Source organism: Phocoena phocoena, unplaced genomic scaffold (assembly GCF_963924675.1).
Source record: "Phocoena phocoena unplaced genomic scaffold, mPhoPho1.1 SCAFFOLD_372, whole genome shotgun sequence".
NCBI lineage: Eukaryota > Metazoa > Chordata > Mammalia > Artiodactyla > Phocoenidae > Phocoena > Phocoena phocoena.
This window is the reverse complement of record NW_027077522.1, coordinates 1-17402: the sequence shown is the minus strand read 5'-3', so window position 1 is coordinate 17402 and position 17402 is coordinate 1. Positions and strand designations below refer to the sequence as shown.

Genomic DNA, 17402 nt, shown 5'->3' with positions numbered 1-17402 from the left:
TTCCTCTGCTACCCACATGCTTAACAGTGGCAGCGGACAGCAGTCCTGGCTAGACCAAGGAGCCCACAGACGGCACGCTCTCCCTAGGCTTCCCACCTGAATTGGCATCCCAGGCTCCATTCCCAGTGGCTTTTCTCCCCATGAGATGGCCACAGCCCTCCACTTGAACAACGTGGCCGTGGACACACACAGCAGCACATGCAATGTGAACCTCTCCCTACTGTCCTTATTGGAGCCACATGCTGGACCTCAGTTCCAATGAGGTGACGGTAGGGGTTTCTCACTCATTTTTTTTCAGATTTCCGGGGAATACACTTGTGGGAGTCATCGTCGATCCAAGCACATGCTCAAACCTTGGACATGCAAAGTTGCAGATTCCATCACGGGACGGCCAGCGAGCTGAATCAGGTCAGCATACAGAAGCGGCCAGTGTCGAGCAATGGAGCAGGAAATGCAGCCAGTTCTCAGGGCATCAAAGCTCGTGTTCCCCGAGAAAAGGCCAGCAAGTGAGTGTGTCTCCCCTTTTTCAATTTACCGTAGCCAAACCTCTAGGCTTTAGCAAAGAAGTGCCGCTTACCGCAACAAGGTTTAAACCAGGATCCTCACGGAATGTGCGCCAACACCCCTGCAAGACTCCTTCTCCTCACTTCACCGGTCATCACGAATTATACGGATGGCCCCAGGCTGCTCTGCTGCTGGTACTCCTTCCTTGGTATTCCACCTGATCCGGGCTGAGAGAACACACGCGTACTTGAGGAGGGTGCACGGGCGCAACAAGGGAAAGTGTGTTCCGGGATCCCTAGGGCCACCGTCCATCTATCCACCCACCAGTAAACCTGCGGGCTTAGCCAGCCATCACACGTGTCTTTTTCACTCGGCTTGATATTCTCTCTCCCCCGGGATCCCAATGTGTCACGGAAAGATGCCAGAGCCACGCCTCACCAGAGAAGCCTGCCGTGACTAAGATTGACTAAGGCCTTTTCTAGCCCCTTCACGCAGCACACACAAGCAGGACACAACCCGAGGAGGAGCCGTCAGCTTGGCCAACCTCCCGGGGACAATGGCCCATTGGATTTCTCCTCTCATCACGAGAAACCTAAACTGCATGTGGTCGCCCAAGGAACACATGACAAGGAAGCCTGCCTTAGGCCAGGAATCCTGCTCTCACCCTGAGCATAGACTTCCCTTTCTCTGAGGGCACAAGGCAACGAGTAGCCGGTGGCGGCGGCCTGTAGAACTCAAGTGCAGTCGAATGGACCACCAACGGTTCACGCTTCCTTTCCTATCCGCATGCTCGTCCGTGGCAGGGGACAGAAGCCCTGGCTCGACCAAGGAACCCAGAGACGGCACGCTGTCCCCAGCCTTCCCGCATGGATTGGCATCCCAGGCTCCTTTCCCAATGGCTCTTCTCCCCATGAGACGGCCACAACCCTCAACTTGAACAACGTGGCTGTGGACTCTCACGGCAGCAAACGCGACGTCAACCTCTCCCTCCTTTCCTTTTGGGAGCTACGTGCTGGACCTCAGTTCCAATGAGGAGACGGTAGTGGTTTCTCACTCATTTTGTTCAGATTTCCAAGGAATGCATTAGTGGGGGTCATCATCGATCCAAGCACATGCTCAAACGCTGGACATGGAAAGTTGCAGATTCCACCATGGGACACCCATCGAGCTGAATCATGTCAGCATATGCAAGCGGCCAGAGCCGAGCCATTGGAGCAGGAAATGCAGCCAGTTCTCAGGGCGTCGAAGCTCGTGCTCCCCGAGAAAAGGTCGGAAGGTGAGGGTATAGCCCCGTTGCACAGGTTCCCGTGGTGAAACCTCTAGGTTTTAGCACAGAAGTGCTGCTTACCGCAACAAGGGTTAAATCAGGATCCTCGTGGAATGCACCCCAACACCCTTGCGAGACTCCTCCTCCTCACTTCACCGGGAAGCGCGGATTATACGGATGGCCCCAGGTTGCTCTGCTGCTGGAATTCCTTTCTTGGCATTCCACCTGGCTTGGGGTGAGAGAACACACGCGTCAGTGAGGAGGGTGCACGGGGGCACCGAGGGAAAGGGCGATACCACCCAGCGATGAGTACTCTATCTCCCCTCAACATTTCACTTGCTGCCCATCTTGCCTGTGTGCCTGCAGGCAAATGTGAAAGCAACGTAGAGCAGACGCCTTCAGGGCCTGTGGCCATCGGGAGAAAGAGCCCCGTTGTCCAACCACCCCCTGCTCTCAGGCCCTGCAACTCCTCTCCTGAGCACTCTCCCCTCCAGCACAGGAAAAGGATGTCTTCCTCAACCCCTGAGACCCCGTCAGGGCAACTGTGCCCCCTCAGACTAAGAGTCAGTGCCCTGCAGGTGAACTCATCCGCCCTTGGCACATATGCTTCCACTAAAAGGATGCGCACTGAAGGGGAACAGATCTTCCACAAGGGAAGGGCCCTTGGCCGAATATGACGGCCTCCATCAAAAGGGGCTCGTAGGGACCCGGGACAAAGGGTACGTGAGGAACGCCTGGACTGATCAAGGGAGACTCACCAGCAGGCATACTTCCCGGCCTGCTGTTAAGACAGATGACCTAACCTTGGCCCACACACAAAGTTTATGGCATGCGAACCATTCCGATGCCTAGCGCGGCGGGGAAAACACTTGCAGCCTGATGGCGTGGGAGCCATTCCAGTGCGCAAAGTGGCGGAGCAAAGAGTTACAGCCATTGGGCCACCTGCAGTGGTGGCTGGCACTTTCGCACTCTGGGCCCGTCGGTGACGTGCCCTCGGAGAAACCGTGAGGCCCAGGTCTTCTAGAAGCAACGTGTTACCCACAGCCGTGCAATGAGAGAACCCAGCCAACAGCCTAGACACTTGAACCGCTATGACTTGTCTGGCCTGTGGCCAGGCACGCCGGATACTACAGTCTGGACGCACCAGCGGGTGGCAGGAAAAATGACCCCCGCACCACACATCCTCTCCTGCCCTTAAAGCTGTAGCTGTTCCTCGGCAGCCAACTCCCTTCTTTCCGCCTAGTTGTGCCCAATGACCTCCGGGAAGATCTGCAATCCTCAGGGATCGCTATGTGGGCTGGGTGTATTAAAGATGCTGGGCTGTACTGAGGAACACCTTCACATCTTCAACACAGGGGGAACGTGGACAGACAGGGACAAACACCTCACGGCCTCCAAATCCTCCCCCATGAGAAGAAACCATACTGTGCCACGAAGGCAACCATTCGCTAGCACGGGGACCCGCCATGAAGTTAATCGAACAAGGAGAGGAAAAGGGCGGGACAGTCCACAAATGAGCTCCCGTGTTCCCTCTCTACACATGCCTCCAAACGCTCCATGGATTCTGTCGAGCTCTCCACCCACCAGTAAACATGTGGGCTTTGCCAGCCGTCTCACGTGTCTTTTTCACTCACCTTGCCCTTCCCCCTCCACGGGGATCCCAACGTGTCACGGAAAGATGCCAGAGCCACCCCTCACCAAAGAAGCTTGCTGTGACTTATCTTAACTAAGGCATTTTCTAGCCTCTTCACAGAGCACACACAGGCCGGACACACCCCGAGGAGGAGCCATCAGCTTGGCCCACCTGCCGGGGACAATGGCCCATTGGATTTCTCCCCTCATCAGGAGGAACCTAAACTGCATCTGGTCTCCGAAGCAGATCGTGTCAAAGAAGCCTTCCCTAGGCCAGGAGTCCTGCTCTGACCATGGGCAGAGAGACTTGTTTCTGTGAGGGCGCAAGGCAACGACCAGACGGTGGGGGCGGCTTGTAGAACTCAAGTACAGGCGAGAGGACCACCAATGGCTCGCACTTCCTCTGCTACCCACATGCTTAACAGTGGCAGCGGACAGCAGTCCTGGCTAGACCAAGGAGCCCACAGACGGCACGCTCTCCCTAGGCTTCCCACCTGAATTGGCATCCCAGGCTCCATTCCCAGTGGCTTTTCTCCCCATGAGATGGCCACAGCCCTCCACTTGAACAACGTGGCCGTGGACACACACAGCAGCACATGCAATGTGAACCTCTCCCTACTGTCCTTATTGGAGCCACATGCTGGACCTCAGTTCCAATGAGGTGACGGTAGGGGTTTCTCACTCATTTTTTTTCAGATTTCCGGGGAATACACTTGTGGGAGTCATCGTCGATCCAAGCACATGCTCAAACCTTGGACATGCAAAGTTGCAGATTCCATCACGGGACGGCCAGCGAGCTGAATCAGGTCAGCATACAGAAGCGGCCAGTGTCGAGCAATGGAGCAGGAAATGCAGCCAGTTCTCAGGGCATCAAAGCTCGTGTTCCCTGAGAAAAGGCCAGCAAGTGAGTGTGTCTCCCCTTTTTCAATTTACCGTAGCCAAACCTCTAGGCTTTAGCAAAGAAGTGCCGCTTACCGCAACAAGGTTTAAACCAGGATCCTCACGGAATGTGCGCCAACACCCCTGCAAGACTCCTTCTCCTCACTTCACCGGTCATCACGAATTATACGGATGGCCCCAGGCTGCTCTGCTGCTGGTACTCCTTCCTTGGTATTCCACCTGATCCGGGCTGAGAGAACACACGCGTACTTGAGGAGGGTGCACGGGCGCAACAAGGGAAAGTGTGTTCCGGGATCCCTAGGGCCACCGTCCATCTATCCACCCACCAGTAAACCTGCGGGCTTAGCCAGCCATCACACGTGTCTTTTTCACTCGGCTTGATATTCTCTCTCCCCCGGGATCCCAATGTGTCACGGAAAGATGCCAGAGCCACGCCTCACCAGAGAAGCCTGCCGTGACTAAGATTGACTAAGGCCTTTTCTAGCCCCTTCACGCAGCACACACAAGCAGGACACAACCCGAGGAGGAGCCGTCAGCTTGGCCAACCTCCCGGGGACAATGGCCCATTGGATTTCTCCTCTCATCACGAGAAACCTAAACTGCATGTGGTCGCCCAAGGAACACATGACAAGGAAGCCTGCCTTAGGCCAGGAATCCTGCTCTCACCCTGAGCATAGACTTCCCTTTCTCTGAGGGCACAAGGCAACGAGTAGCCGGTGGCGGCGGCCTGTAGAACTCAAGTGCAGTCGAATGGACCACCAACGGTTCACGCTTCCTTTCCTATCCGCATGCTCGTCCGTGGCAGGGGACAGAAGCCCTGGCTCGACCAAGGAACCCAGAGACGGCACGCTGTCCCCAGCCTTCCCGCATGGATTGGCATCCCAGGCTCCTTTCCCAATGGCTCTTCTCCCCATGAGACGGCCACAACCCTCAACTTGAACAACGTGGCTGTGGACTCTCACGGCAGCAAACGCGACGTCAACCTCTCCCTCCTTTCCTTTTGGGAGCTACGTGCTGGACCTCAGTTCCAATGAGGAGACGGTAGTGGTTTCTCACTCATTTTGTTCAGATTTCCAAGGAATGCATTAGTGGGGGTCATCATCGATCCAAGCACATGCTCAAACGCTGGACATGGAAAGTTGCAGATTCCACCATGGGACACCCATCGAGCTGAATCATGTCAGCATATGCAAGCGGCCAGAGCCGAGCCATTGGAGCAGGAAATGCAGCCAGTTCTCAGGGCGTCGAAGCTCGTGCTCCCCGAGAAAAGGTCGGAAGGTGAGGGTATAGCCCCGTTGCACAGGTTCCCGTGGTGAAACCTCTAGGTTTTAGCACAGAAGTGCTGCTTACCGCAACAAGGGTTAAATCAGGATCCTCGTGGAATGCACCCCAACACCCTTGCGAGACTCCTCCTCCTCACTTCACCGGGAAGCGCGGATTATACGGATGGCCCCAGGTTGCTCTGCTGCTGGAATTCCTTTCTTGGCATTCCACCTGGCTTGGGGTGAGAGAACACACGCGTCAGTGAGGAGGGTGCACGGGGGCACCGAGGGAAAGGGCGATACCACCCAGCGATGAGTACTCTATCTCCCCTCAACATTTCACTTGCTGCCCATCTTGCCTGTGTGCCTGCAGGCAAATGTGAAAGCAACGTAGAGCAGACGCCTTCAGGGCCTGTGGCCATCGGGAGAAAGAGCCCCGTTGTCCAACCACCCCCTGCTCTCAGGCCCTGCAACTCCTCTCCTGAGCACTCTCCCCTCCAGCACAGGAAAAGGATGTCTTCCTCAACCCCTGAGACCCCGTCAGGGCAACTGTGCCCCCTCAGACTAAGAGTCAGTGCCCTGCAGGTGAACTCATCCGCCCTTGGCACATATGCTTCCACTAAAAGGATGCGCACTGAAGGGGAACAGATCTTCCACAAGGGAAGGGCCCTTGGCCGAATATGACGGCCTCCATCAAAAGGGGCTCGTAGGGACCCGGGACAAAGGGTACGTGAGGAACGCCTGGACTGATCAAGGGAGACTCACCAGCAGGCATACTTCCCGGCCTGCTGTTAAGACAGATGACCTAACCTTGGCCCACACACAAAGTTTATGGCATGCGAACCATTCCGATGCCTAGCGCGGCGGGGAAAACACTTGCAGCCTGATGGCGTGGGAGCCATTCCAGTGCGCAAAGTGGCGGAGCAAAGAGTTACAGCCATTGGGCCACCTGCAGTGGTGGCTGGCACTCTCGCACTCTGGGCCCGTCGGTGACGTGCCCTCGGAGAAACCGTGAGGCCCAGGTCTTCTAGAAGCAACGTGTTACCCACAGCCGTGCAATGAGAGAACCCAGCCAACAGCCTAGACACTTGAACCGCTATGACTTGTCTGGCCTGTGGCCAGGCACGCCGGATACTACAGTCTGGACGCACCAGCGGGTGGCAGGAAAAATGACCCCCGCACCACACATCCTCTCCTGCCCTTAAAGCTGTAGCTGTTCCTCGGCAGCCAACTCCCTTCTTTCCGCCTAGTTGTGCCCAATGACCTCCGGGAAGATCTGCAATCCTCAGGGATCGCTATGTGGGCTGGGTGTATTAAAGATGCTGGGCTGTACTGAGGAATACCTTCACATCTTCAACACAGGGGGAACGTGGACAGACAGGGACAAACACCTCACGGCCTCCAAATCCTCCCCCATGAGAAGAAACCATACTGTGCCACGAAGGCAACCATTCGCTAGCACGGGGACCCGCCATGAAGTTAATCGAACAAGGAGAGGAAAAGGGCGGGACAGTCCACAAATGAGCTCCCGTGTTCCCTCTCTACACATGCCTCCAAACGCTCCATGGATTCTGTCGAGCTCTCCACCCACCAGTAAACATGTGGGCTTTGCCAGCCGTCTCACGTGTCTTTTTCACTCACCTTGCCCTTCCCCCTCCACGGGGATCCCAACGTGTCACGGAAAGATGCCAGAGCCACCCCTCACCAAAGAAGCTTGCTGTGACTTATCTTAACTAAGGCATTTTCTAGCCTCTTCACAGAGCACACACAGGCCGGACACACCCCGAGGAGGAGCCATCAGCTTGGCCCACCTGCCGGGGACAATGGCCCATTGGATTTCTCCCCTCATCAGGAGGAACCTAAACTGCATCTGGTCTCCGAAGCAGATCGTGTCAAAGAAGCCTTCCCTAGGCCAGGAGTCCTGCTCTGACCATGGGCAGAGAGACTTGTTTCTGTGAGGGCGCAAGGCAACGACCAGACGGTGGGGGCGGCTTGTAGAACTCAAGTACAGGCGAGAGGACCACCAATGGCTCGCACTTCCTCTGCTACCCACATGCTTAACAGTGGCAGCGGACAGCAGTCCTGGCTAGACCAAGGAGCCCACAGACGGCACGCTCTCCCTAGGCTTCCCACCTGAATTGGCATCCCAGGCTCCATTCCCAGTGGCTTTTCTCCCCATGAGATGGCCACAGCCCTCCACTTGAACAACGTGGCCGTGGACACACACAGCAGCACATGCAATGTGAACCTCTCCCTACTGTCCTTATTGGAGCCACATGCTGGACCTCAGTTCCAATGAGGTGACGGTAGGGGTTTCTCACTCATTTTTTTTCAGATTTCCGGGGAATACACTTGTGGGAGTCATCGTCGATCCAAGCACATGCTCAAACCTTGGACATGCAAAGTTGCAGATTCCATCACGGGACGGCCAGCGAGCTGAATCAGGTCAGCATACAGAAGCGGCCAGTGTCGAGCAATGGAGCAGGAAATGCAGCCAGTTCTCAGGGCATCAAAGCTCGTGTTCCCCGAGAAAAGGCCAGCAAGTGAGTGTGTCTCCCCTTTTTCAATTTACCGTAGCCAAACCTCTAGGCTTTAGCAAAGAAGTGCCGCTTACCGCAACAAGGTTTAAACCAGGATCCTCACGGAATGTGCGCCAACACCCCTGCAAGACTCCTTCTCCTCACTTCACCGGTCATCACGAATTATACGGATGGCCCCAGGCTGCTCTGCTGCTGGTACTCCTTCCTTGGTATTCCACCTGATCCGGGCTGAGAGAACACACGCGTACTTGAGGAGGGTGCACGGGCGCAACAAGGGAAAGTGTGTTCCGGGATCCCTAGGGCCACCGTCCATCTATCCACCCACCAGTAAACCTGCGGGCTTAGCCAGCCATCACACGTGTCTTTTTCACTCGGCTTGATATTCTCTCTCCCCCGGGATCCCAATGTGTCACGGAAAGATGCCAGAGCCACGCCTCACCAGAGAAGCCTGCCGTGACTAAGATTGACTAAGGCCTTTTCTAGCCCCTTCACGCAGCACACACAAGCAGGACACAACCCGAGGAGGAGCCGTCAGCTTGGCCAACCTCCCGGGGACAATGGCCCATTGGATTTCTCCTCTCATCACGAGAAACCTAAACTGCATGTGGTCGCCCAAGGAACACATGACAAGGAAGCCTGCCTTAGGCCAGGAATCCTGCTCTCACCCTGAGCATAGACTTCCCTTTCTCTGAGGGCACAAGGCAACGCGTAGCCGGTGGCGGCGGCCTGTAGAACTCAAGTGCAGTCGAATGGACCACCAACGGTTCACGCTTCCTTTCCTATCCGCATGCTCGTCCGTGGCAGGGGACAGAAGCCCTGGCTCGACCAAGGAACCCAGAGACGGCACGCTGTCCCCAGCCTTCCCGCATGGATTGGCATCCCAGGCTCCTTTCCCAATGGCTCTTCTCCCCATGAGACGGCCACAACCCTCAACTTGAACAACGTGGCTGTGGACTCTCACGGCAGCAAACGCGACGTCAACCTCTCCCTCCTTTCCTTTTGGGAGCTACGTGCTGGACCTCAGTTCCAATGAGGAGACGGTAGTGGTTTCTCACTCATTTTGTTCAGATTTCCAAGGAATGCATTAGTGGGGGTCATCATCGATCCAAGCACATGCTCAAACGCTGGACATGGAAAGTTGCAGATTCCACCATGGGACACCCATCGAGCTGAATCATGTCAGCATATGCAAGCGGCCAGAGCCGAGCCATTGGAGCAGGAAATGCAGCCAGTTCTCAGGGCGTCGAAGCTCGTGCTCCCCGAGAAAAGGTCGGAAGGTGAGGGTATAGCCCCGTTGCACAGGTTCCCGTGGTGAAACCTCTAGGTTTTAGCACAGAAGTGCTGCTTACCGCAACAAGGGTTAAATCAGGATCCTCGTGGAATGCACCCCAACACCCTTGCGAGACTCCTCCTCCTCACTTCACCGGGAAGCGCGGATTATACGGATGGCCCCAGGTTGCTCTGCTGCTGGAATTCCTTTCTTGGCATTCCACCTGGCTTGGGGTGAGAGAACACACGCGTCAGTGAGGAGGGTGCACGGGGGCACCGAGGGAAAGGGCGATACCACCCAGCGATGAGTACTCTATCTCCCCTCAACATTTCACTTGCTGCCCATCTTGCCTGTGTGCCTGCAGGCAAATGTGAAAGCAACGTAGAGCAGACGCCTTCAGGGCCTGTGGCCATCGGGAGAAAGAGCCCCGTTGTCCAACCACCCCCTGCTCTCAGGCCCTGCAACTCCTCTCCTGAGCACTCTCCCCTCCAGCACAGGAAAAGGATGTCTTCCTCAACCCCTGAGACCCCGTCAGGGCAACTGTGCCCCCTCAGACTAAGAGTCAGTGCCCTGCAGGTGAACTCATCCGCCCTTGGCACATATGCTTCCACTAAAAGGATGCGCACTGAAGGGGAACAGATCTTCCACAAGGGAAGGGCCCTTGGCCGAATATGACGGCCTCCATCAAAAGGGGCTCGTAGGGACCCGGGACAAAGGGTACGTGAGGAACGCCTGGACTGATCAAGGGAGACTCACCAGCAGGCATACTTCCCGGCCTGCTGTTAAGACAGATGACCTAACCTTGGCCCACACACAAAGTTTATGGCATGCGAACCATTCTGATGCCTAGCGCGGCGGGGAAAACACTTGCAGCCTGATGGCGTGGGAGCCATTCCAGTGCGCAAAGTGGCGGAGCAAAGAGTTACAGCCATTGGGCCACCTGCAGTGGTGGCTGGCACTCTCGCACTCTGGGCCCGTCGGTGACGTGCCCTCGGAGAAACCGTGAGGCCCAGGTCTTCTAGAAGCAACGTGTTACCCACAGCCGTGCAATGAGAGAACCCAGCCAACAGCCTAGACACTTGAACCGCTATGACTTGTCTGGCCTGTGGCCAGGCACGCCGGATACTACAGTCTGGACGCACCAGCGGGTGGCAGGAAAAATGACCCCCGCACCACACATCCTCTCCTGCCCTTAAAGCTGTAGCTGTTCCTCGGCAGCCAACTCCCTTCTTTCCGCCTAGTTGTGCCCAATGACCTCCGGGAAGATCTGCAATCCTCAGGGATCGCTATGTGGGCTGGGTGTATTAAAGATGCTGGGCTGTACTGAGGAACACCTTCACATCTTCAACACAGGGGGAACGTGGACAGACAGGGACAAACACCTCACGGCCTCCAAATCCTCCCCCATGAGAAGAAACCATACTGTGCCACGAAGGCAACCATTCGCTAGCACGGGGACCCGCCATGAAGTTAATCGAACAAGGAGAGGAAAAGGGCGGGACAGTCCACAAATGAGCTCCCGTGTTCCCTCTCTACACATGCCTCCGAACGCTCCATGGATTCTGTCGAGCTCTCCACCCACCAGTAAACATGTGGGCTTTGCCAGCCGTCTCACGTGTCTTTTTCACTCACCTTGCCCTTCCCCCTCCACGGGGATCCCAACGTGTCACGGAAAGATGCCAGAGCCACCCCTCACCAAAGAAGCTTGCTGTGACTTATCTTAACTAAGGCATTTTCTAGCCTCTTCACAGAGCACACACAGGCCGGACACACCCCGAGGAGGAGCCATCAGCTTGGCCCACCTGCCGGGGACAATGGCCCATTGGATTTCTCCCCTCATCAGGAGGAACCTAAACTGCATCTGGTCTCCGAAGCAGATCGTGTCAAAGAAGCCTTCCCTAGGCCAGGAGTCCTGCTCTGACCATGGGCAGAGAGACTTGTTTCTGTGAGGGCGCAAGGCAACGACCAGACGGTGGGGGCGGCTTGTAGAACTCAAGTACAGGCGAGAGGACCACCAATGGCTCGCACTTCCTCTGCTACCCACATGCTTAACAGTGGCAGCGGACAGCAGTCCTGGCTAGACCAAGGAGCCCACAGACGGCACGCTCTCCCTAGGCTTCCCACCTGAATTGGCATCCCAGGCTCCATTCCCAGTGGCTTTTCTCCCCATGAGATGGCCACAGCCCTCCACTTGAACAACGTGGCCGTGGACACACACAGCAGCACATGCAATGTGAACCTCTCCCTACTGTCCTTATTGGAGCCACATGCTGGACCTCAGTTCCAATGAGGTGACGGTAGGGGTTTCTCACTCATTTTTTTTCAGATTTCCGGGGAATACACTTGTGGGAGTCATCGTCGATCCAAGCACATGCTCAAACCTTGGACATGCAAAGTTGCAGATTCCATCACGGGACGGCCAGCGAGCTGAATCAGGTCAGCATACAGAAGCGGCCAGTGTCGAGCAATGGAGCAGGAAATGCAGCCAGTTCTCAGGGCATCAAAGCTCGTGTTCCCCGAGAAAAGGCCAGCAAGTGAGTGTGTCTCCCCTTTTTCAATTTACCGTAGCCAAACCTCTAGGCTTTAGCAAAGAAGTGCCGCTTACCGCAACAAGGTTTAAACCAGGATCCTCACGGAATGTGCGCCAACACCCCTGCAAGACTCCTTCTCACTTCACCGGTCATCACGAATTATACGGATGGCCCCAGGCTGCTCTGCTGCTGGTACTCCTTCCTTGGTATTCCACCTGATCCGGGCTGAGAGAACACACGCGTACTTGTGGAGGGTGCACGGGCGCAACAAGGGAAAGTGTGTTCCGGGATCCCTAGGGCCACCGTCCATCTATCCACCCACCAGTAAACCTGCCGTCTTAGCCAGCCATCACACGTGTCTTTTTCACTCGGCTTGATATTCTCTCTCCCCCGGGATCCCAATGTGTCACGGAAAGATGCCAGAGCCACGCCTCACCAGAGAAGCCTGCCGTGACTAAGATTGACTAAGGCCTTTTCTAGCCCCTTCACGCAGCACACACAAGCAGGACACAACCCGAGGAGGAGCCGTCAGCTTGGCCAACCTCCCGGGGACAATGGCCCATTGGATTTCTCCTCTCATCACGAGAAACCTAAACTGCATCTGGTCGCCCAAGGAACACATGACAAGGAAGCCTGCCTTAGGCCAGGAATCCTGCTCTCACCCTGAGCATAGACTTCCCTTTCTCTGAGGGCACAAGGCAACGAGTAGCCGGTGGCGGCGGCCTGTAGAACTCAAGTGCAGTCGAATGGACCACCAACGGTTCACGCTTCCTTTCCTATCCGCATGCTCGTCCGTGGCAGGGGACAGAAGCCCTGGCTCGACCAAGGAACCCAGAGACGGCACGCTGTCCCCAGCCTTCCCGCATGGATTGGCATCCCAGGCTCCTTTCCCAATGGCTCTTCTCCCCATGAGACGGCCACAACCCTCAACTTGAACAACGTGGCTGTGGACTCTCACGGCAGCAAACGCGACGTCAACCTCTCCCTCCTTTCCTTTTGGGAGCTACGTGCTGGACCTCAGTTCCAATGAGGAGACGGTAGTGGTTTCTCACTCATTTTGTTCAGATTTCCAAGGAATGCATTAGTGGGGGTCATCATCGATCCAAGCACATGCTCAAACGCTGGACATGGAAAGTTGCAGATTCCACCATGGGACACCCATCGAGCTGAATCATGTCAGCATATGCAAGCGGCCAGAGCCGAGCCATTGGAGCAGGAAATGCAGCCAGTTCTCAGGGCGTCGAAGCTCGTGCTCCCCGAGAAAAGGTCGGAAGGTGAGGGTATAGCCCCGTTGCACAGGTTCCCGTGGTGAAACCTCTAGGTTTTAGCACAGAAGTGCTGCTTACCGCAACAAGGGTTAAATCAGGATCCTCGTGGAATGCACCCCAACACCCTTGCGAGACTCCTCCTCCTCACTTCACCGGGAAGCGCGGATTATACGGATGGCCCCAGGTTGCTCTGCTGCTGGAATTCCTTTCTTGGCATTCCACCTGGCTTGGGGTGAGAGAACACACGCGTCAGTGAGGAGGGTGCACGGGGGCACCGAGGGAAAGGGCGATACCACCCAGCGATGAGTACTCTATCTCCCCTCAACATTTCACTTGCTGCCCATCTTGCCTGTGTGCCTGCAGGCAAATGTGAAAGCAACGTAGAGCAGACGCCTTCAGGGCCTGTGGCCATCGGGAGAAAGAGCCCCGTTGTCCAACCACCCCCTGCTCTCAGGCCCTGCAACTCCTCTCCTGAGCACTCTCCCCTCCAGCACAGGAAAAGGATGTCTTCCTCAACCCCTGAGACCCCGTCAGGGCAACTGTGCCCCCTCAGACTAAGAGTCAGTGCCCTGCAGGTGAACTCATCCGCCCTTGGCACATATGCTTCCACTAAAAGGATGCGCACTGAAGGGGAACAGATCTTCCACAAGGGAAGGGCCCTTGGCCGAATATGACGGCCTCCATCAAAAGGGGCTCGTAGGGACCCGGGACAAAGGGTACGTGAGGAACGCCTGGACTGATCAAGGGAGACTCACCAGCAGGCATACTTCCCGGCCTGCTGTTAAGACAGATGACCTAACCTTGGCCCACACACAAAGTTTATGGCATGCGAACCATTCCGATGCCTAGCGCGGCGGGGAAAACACTTGCAGCCTGATGGCGTGGGAGCCATTCCAGTGCGCAAAGTGGCAGAGCAAAGAGTTACAGCCATTGGGCCACCTGCAGTGGTGGCTGGCACTTTCGCACTCTGGGCCCGTCGGTGACGTGCCCTCGGAGAAACCGTGAGGCCCAGGTCTTCTAGAAGCAACGTGTTACCCACAGCCGTGCAATGAGAGAACCCAGCCAACAGCCTAGACACTTGAACCGCTATGACTTGTCTGGCCTGTGGCCAGGCACGCCGGATACTACAGTCTGGACGCACCAGCGGGTGGCAGGAAAAATGACCCCCGCACCACACATCCTCTCCTGCCCTTAAAGCTGTAGCTGTTCCTCGGCAGCCAACTCCCTTCTTTCCGCCTAGTTGTGCCCAATGACCTCCGGGAAGATCTGCAATCCTCAGGGATCGCTATGTGGGCTGGGTGTATTAAAGATGCTGGGCTGTACTGAGGAACACCTTCACATCTTCAACACAGGGGGAACGTGGACAGACAGGGACAAACACCTCACGGCCTCCAAATCCTCCCCCATGAGAAGAAACCATACTGTGCCACGAAGGCAACCATTCGCTAGCACGGGGACCCGCCATGAAGTTAATCGAACAAGGAGAGGAAAAGGGCGGGACAGTCCACAAATGAGCTCCCGTGTTCCCTCTCTACACATGCCTCCAAACGCTCCATGGATTCTGTCGAGCTCTCCACCCACCAGTAAACATGTGGGCTTTGCCAGCCGTCTCACGTGTCTTTTTCACTCACCTTGCCCTTCCCCCTCCACGGGGATCCCAACGTGTCACGGAAAGATGCCAGAGCCACCCCTCACCAAAGAAGCTTGCTGTGACTTATCTTAACTAAGGCATTTTCTAGCCTCTTCACAGAGCACACACAGGCCGGACACACCCCGAGGAGGAGCCATCAGCTTGGCCCACCTGCCGGGGACAATGGCCCATTGGATTTCTCCCCTCATCAGGAGGAACCTAAACTGCATCTGGTCTCCGAAGCAGATCGTGTCAAAGAAGCCTTCCCTAGGCCAGGAGTCCTGCTCTGACCATGGGCAGAGAGACTTGTTTCTGTGAGGGCGCAAGGCAACGACCAGACGGTGGGGGCGGCTTGTAGAACTCAAGTACAGGCGAGAGGACCACCAATGGCTCGCACTTCCTCTGCTACCCACATGCTTAACAGTGGCAGCGGACAGCAGTCCTGGCTAGACCAAGGAGCCCACAGACGGCACGCTCTCCCTAGGCTTCCCACCTGAATTGGCATCCCAGGCTCCATTCCCAGTGGCTTTTCTCCCCATGAGATGGCCACAGCCCTCCACTTGAACAACGTGGCCGTGGACACACACAGCAGCACATGCAATGTGAACCTCTCCCTACTGTCCTTATTGGAGCCACATGCTGGACCTCAGTTCCAATGAGGTGACGGTAGGGGTTTCTCACTCATTTTTTTTCAGATTTCCGGGGAATACACTTGTGGGAGTCATCGTCGATCCAAGCACATGCTCAAACCTTGGACATGCAAAGTTGCAGATTCCATCACGGGACGGCCAGCGAGCTGAATCAGGTCAGCAAACAGAAGCGGCCAGTGTCGAGCAATGGAGCAGGAAATGCAGCCAGTTCTCAGGGCATCAAAGCTCGTGTTCCCCGAGAAAAGGCCAGCAAGTGAGTGTGTCCCCCTTTTTCAATTTACCGTAGCCAAACCTCTAGGTTTTAGCAAAGAGGTGCCGCTTACCGCAACAAGGTTTAAACCAGGATCCTCACGGAATGTGCGCCAACACCCCTGCAAGACTCCTTCTCACTTCACCGGTCATCACGAATTATACGGATGGCCCCAGGCTGCTCTGCTGCTGGTACTCCTTCCTTGGTATTCCACCTGATCCGGGCTGAGAGAACACACGCGTACTTGAGGAGGGTGCACGGGCGCAACAAGGGAAAGTGTGTTCCGGGATCCCTAGGGCCACCGTCCATCTATCCACCCACCAGTAAACCTGCGGGCTTAGCCAGCCATCACACGTGTCTTTTTCACTCGGCTTGATATTCTCTCTCCCCCGGGATCCCAATGTGTCACGGAAAGATGCCAGAGCCACGCCTCACCAGAGAAGCCTGCCGTGACTAAGATTGACTAAGGCCTTTTCTAGCCCCTTCACGCAGCACACACAAGCAGGACACAACCCGAGGAGGAGCCGTCAGCTTGGCCAACCTCCCGGGGACAATGGCCCATTGGATTTCTCCTCTCATCACGAGAAACCTAAACTGCATCTGGTCGCCCAAGGAACACATGACAAGGAAGCCTGCCTTAGGCCAGGAATCCTGCTCTCACCCTGAGCATAGACTTCCCTTTCTCTGAGGGCACAAGGCAACGAGTAGCCGGTGGCGGCGGCCTGTAGAACTCAAGTGCAGTCGAATGGACCACCAACGGTTCACGCTTCCTTTCCTATCCGCATGCTCGTCCGTGGCAGGGGACAGAAGCCCTGGCTCGACCAAGGAACCCAGAGACGGCACGCTGTCCCCAGCCTTCCCGCATGGATTGGCATCCCAGGCTCCTTTCCCAATGGCTCTTCTCCCCATGAGACGGCCACAACCCTCAACTTGAACAACGTGGCTGTGGACTCTCACGGCAGCAAACGCGACGTCAACCTCTCCCTCCTTTCCTTTTGGGAGCTACGTGCTGGACCTCAGTTCCAATGAGGAGACGGTAGTGGTTTCTCACTCATTTTGTTCAGATTTCCAAGGAATGCATTAGTGGGGGTCATCATCGATCCAAGCACATGCTCAAACGCTGGACATGGAAAGTTGCAGATTCCACCATGGGACACCCATCGAGCTGAATCATGTCAGCATATGCAAGCGGCCAGAGCCGAGCCATTGGAGCAGGAAATGCAGCCAGTTCTCAGGGCGTCGAAGCTCGTGCTCCCCGAGAAAAGGTCGGAAGGTGAGGGTATAGCCCCGTTGCACAGGTTCCCGTGGTGAAACCTCTAGGTTTTAGCACAGAAGTGCTGCTTACCGCAACAAGGGTTAAATCAGGATCCTCGTGGAATGCACCCCAACACCCTTGCGAGACTCCTCCTCCTCACTTCACCGGGAAGCGCGGATTATACGGATGGCCCCAGGTTGCTCTGCTGCTGGAATTCCTTTCTTGGCATTCCACCTGGCTTGGGGTGAGAGAACACACGCGTCAGTGAGGAGGGTGCACGGGGGCACCGAGGGAAAGGGCGATACCACCCAGCGATGAGTACTCTATCTCCCCTCAACATTTCACTTGCTGCCCATCTTGCCTGTGTGCCTGCAGGCAAATGTGAAAGCAACGTAGAGCAGACGCCTTCAGGGCCTGTGGCCATCGGGAGAAAGAGCCCCGCT

At 56.0% G+C, this 17402-nt stretch overlaps 10 non-coding genes across 10 annotated transcripts; all 10 read right to left on the bottom strand.

Annotated features, from left to right (window-relative positions):
• Window positions 1-244: 244 nt before the first annotated feature.
• LOC136143441 (small nucleolar RNA SNORD116) lies at window positions 245-337 on the bottom strand. The gene has a single exon (XR_010658032.1). It is a non-coding gene; the product is annotated as a small nucleolar RNA SNORD116 (small nucleolar RNA).
• A 1181-nt stretch (window positions 338-1518) lies between these two features.
• LOC136143454 (small nucleolar RNA SNORD116) lies at window positions 1519-1610 on the bottom strand. Its single transcript, XR_010658044.1, has one exon. It is a non-coding gene; the product is annotated as a small nucleolar RNA SNORD116 (small nucleolar RNA).
• A 2435-nt stretch (window positions 1611-4045) lies between these two features.
• LOC136143440 (small nucleolar RNA SNORD116) lies at window positions 4046-4138 on the bottom strand. The gene has a single exon (XR_010658031.1). It is a non-coding gene; the product is annotated as a small nucleolar RNA SNORD116 (small nucleolar RNA).
• Window positions 4139-5319: 1181 nt separating this feature from the next.
• Window positions 5320-5411, bottom strand: LOC136143453 (small nucleolar RNA SNORD116). Its single transcript, XR_010658043.1, has one exon. It is a non-coding gene; the product is annotated as a small nucleolar RNA SNORD116 (small nucleolar RNA).
• Window positions 5412-7846: 2435 nt separating this feature from the next.
• On the bottom strand, window positions 7847-7939 carry LOC136143439 (small nucleolar RNA SNORD116). The gene has a single exon (XR_010658030.1). It is a non-coding gene; the product is annotated as a small nucleolar RNA SNORD116 (small nucleolar RNA).
• A 1181-nt stretch (window positions 7940-9120) lies between these two features.
• On the bottom strand, window positions 9121-9212 carry LOC136143447 (small nucleolar RNA SNORD116). The gene has a single exon (XR_010658038.1). It is a non-coding gene; the product is annotated as a small nucleolar RNA SNORD116 (small nucleolar RNA).
• Window positions 9213-11647: 2435 nt separating this feature from the next.
• LOC136143438 (small nucleolar RNA SNORD116) lies at window positions 11648-11740 on the bottom strand. The gene has a single exon (XR_010658029.1). It is a non-coding gene; the product is annotated as a small nucleolar RNA SNORD116 (small nucleolar RNA).
• A 1178-nt stretch (window positions 11741-12918) lies between these two features.
• LOC136143436 (small nucleolar RNA SNORD116) lies at window positions 12919-13010 on the bottom strand. The gene has a single exon (XR_010658027.1). It is a non-coding gene; the product is annotated as a small nucleolar RNA SNORD116 (small nucleolar RNA).
• A 2435-nt stretch (window positions 13011-15445) lies between these two features.
• On the bottom strand, window positions 15446-15538 carry LOC136143437 (small nucleolar RNA SNORD116). The gene has a single exon (XR_010658028.1). It is a non-coding gene; the product is annotated as a small nucleolar RNA SNORD116 (small nucleolar RNA).
• A 1177-nt stretch (window positions 15539-16715) lies between these two features.
• On the bottom strand, window positions 16716-16807 carry LOC136143425 (small nucleolar RNA SNORD116). The gene has a single exon (XR_010658016.1). It is a non-coding gene; the product is annotated as a small nucleolar RNA SNORD116 (small nucleolar RNA).
• Window positions 16808-17402: the final 595 nt, after the last annotated feature.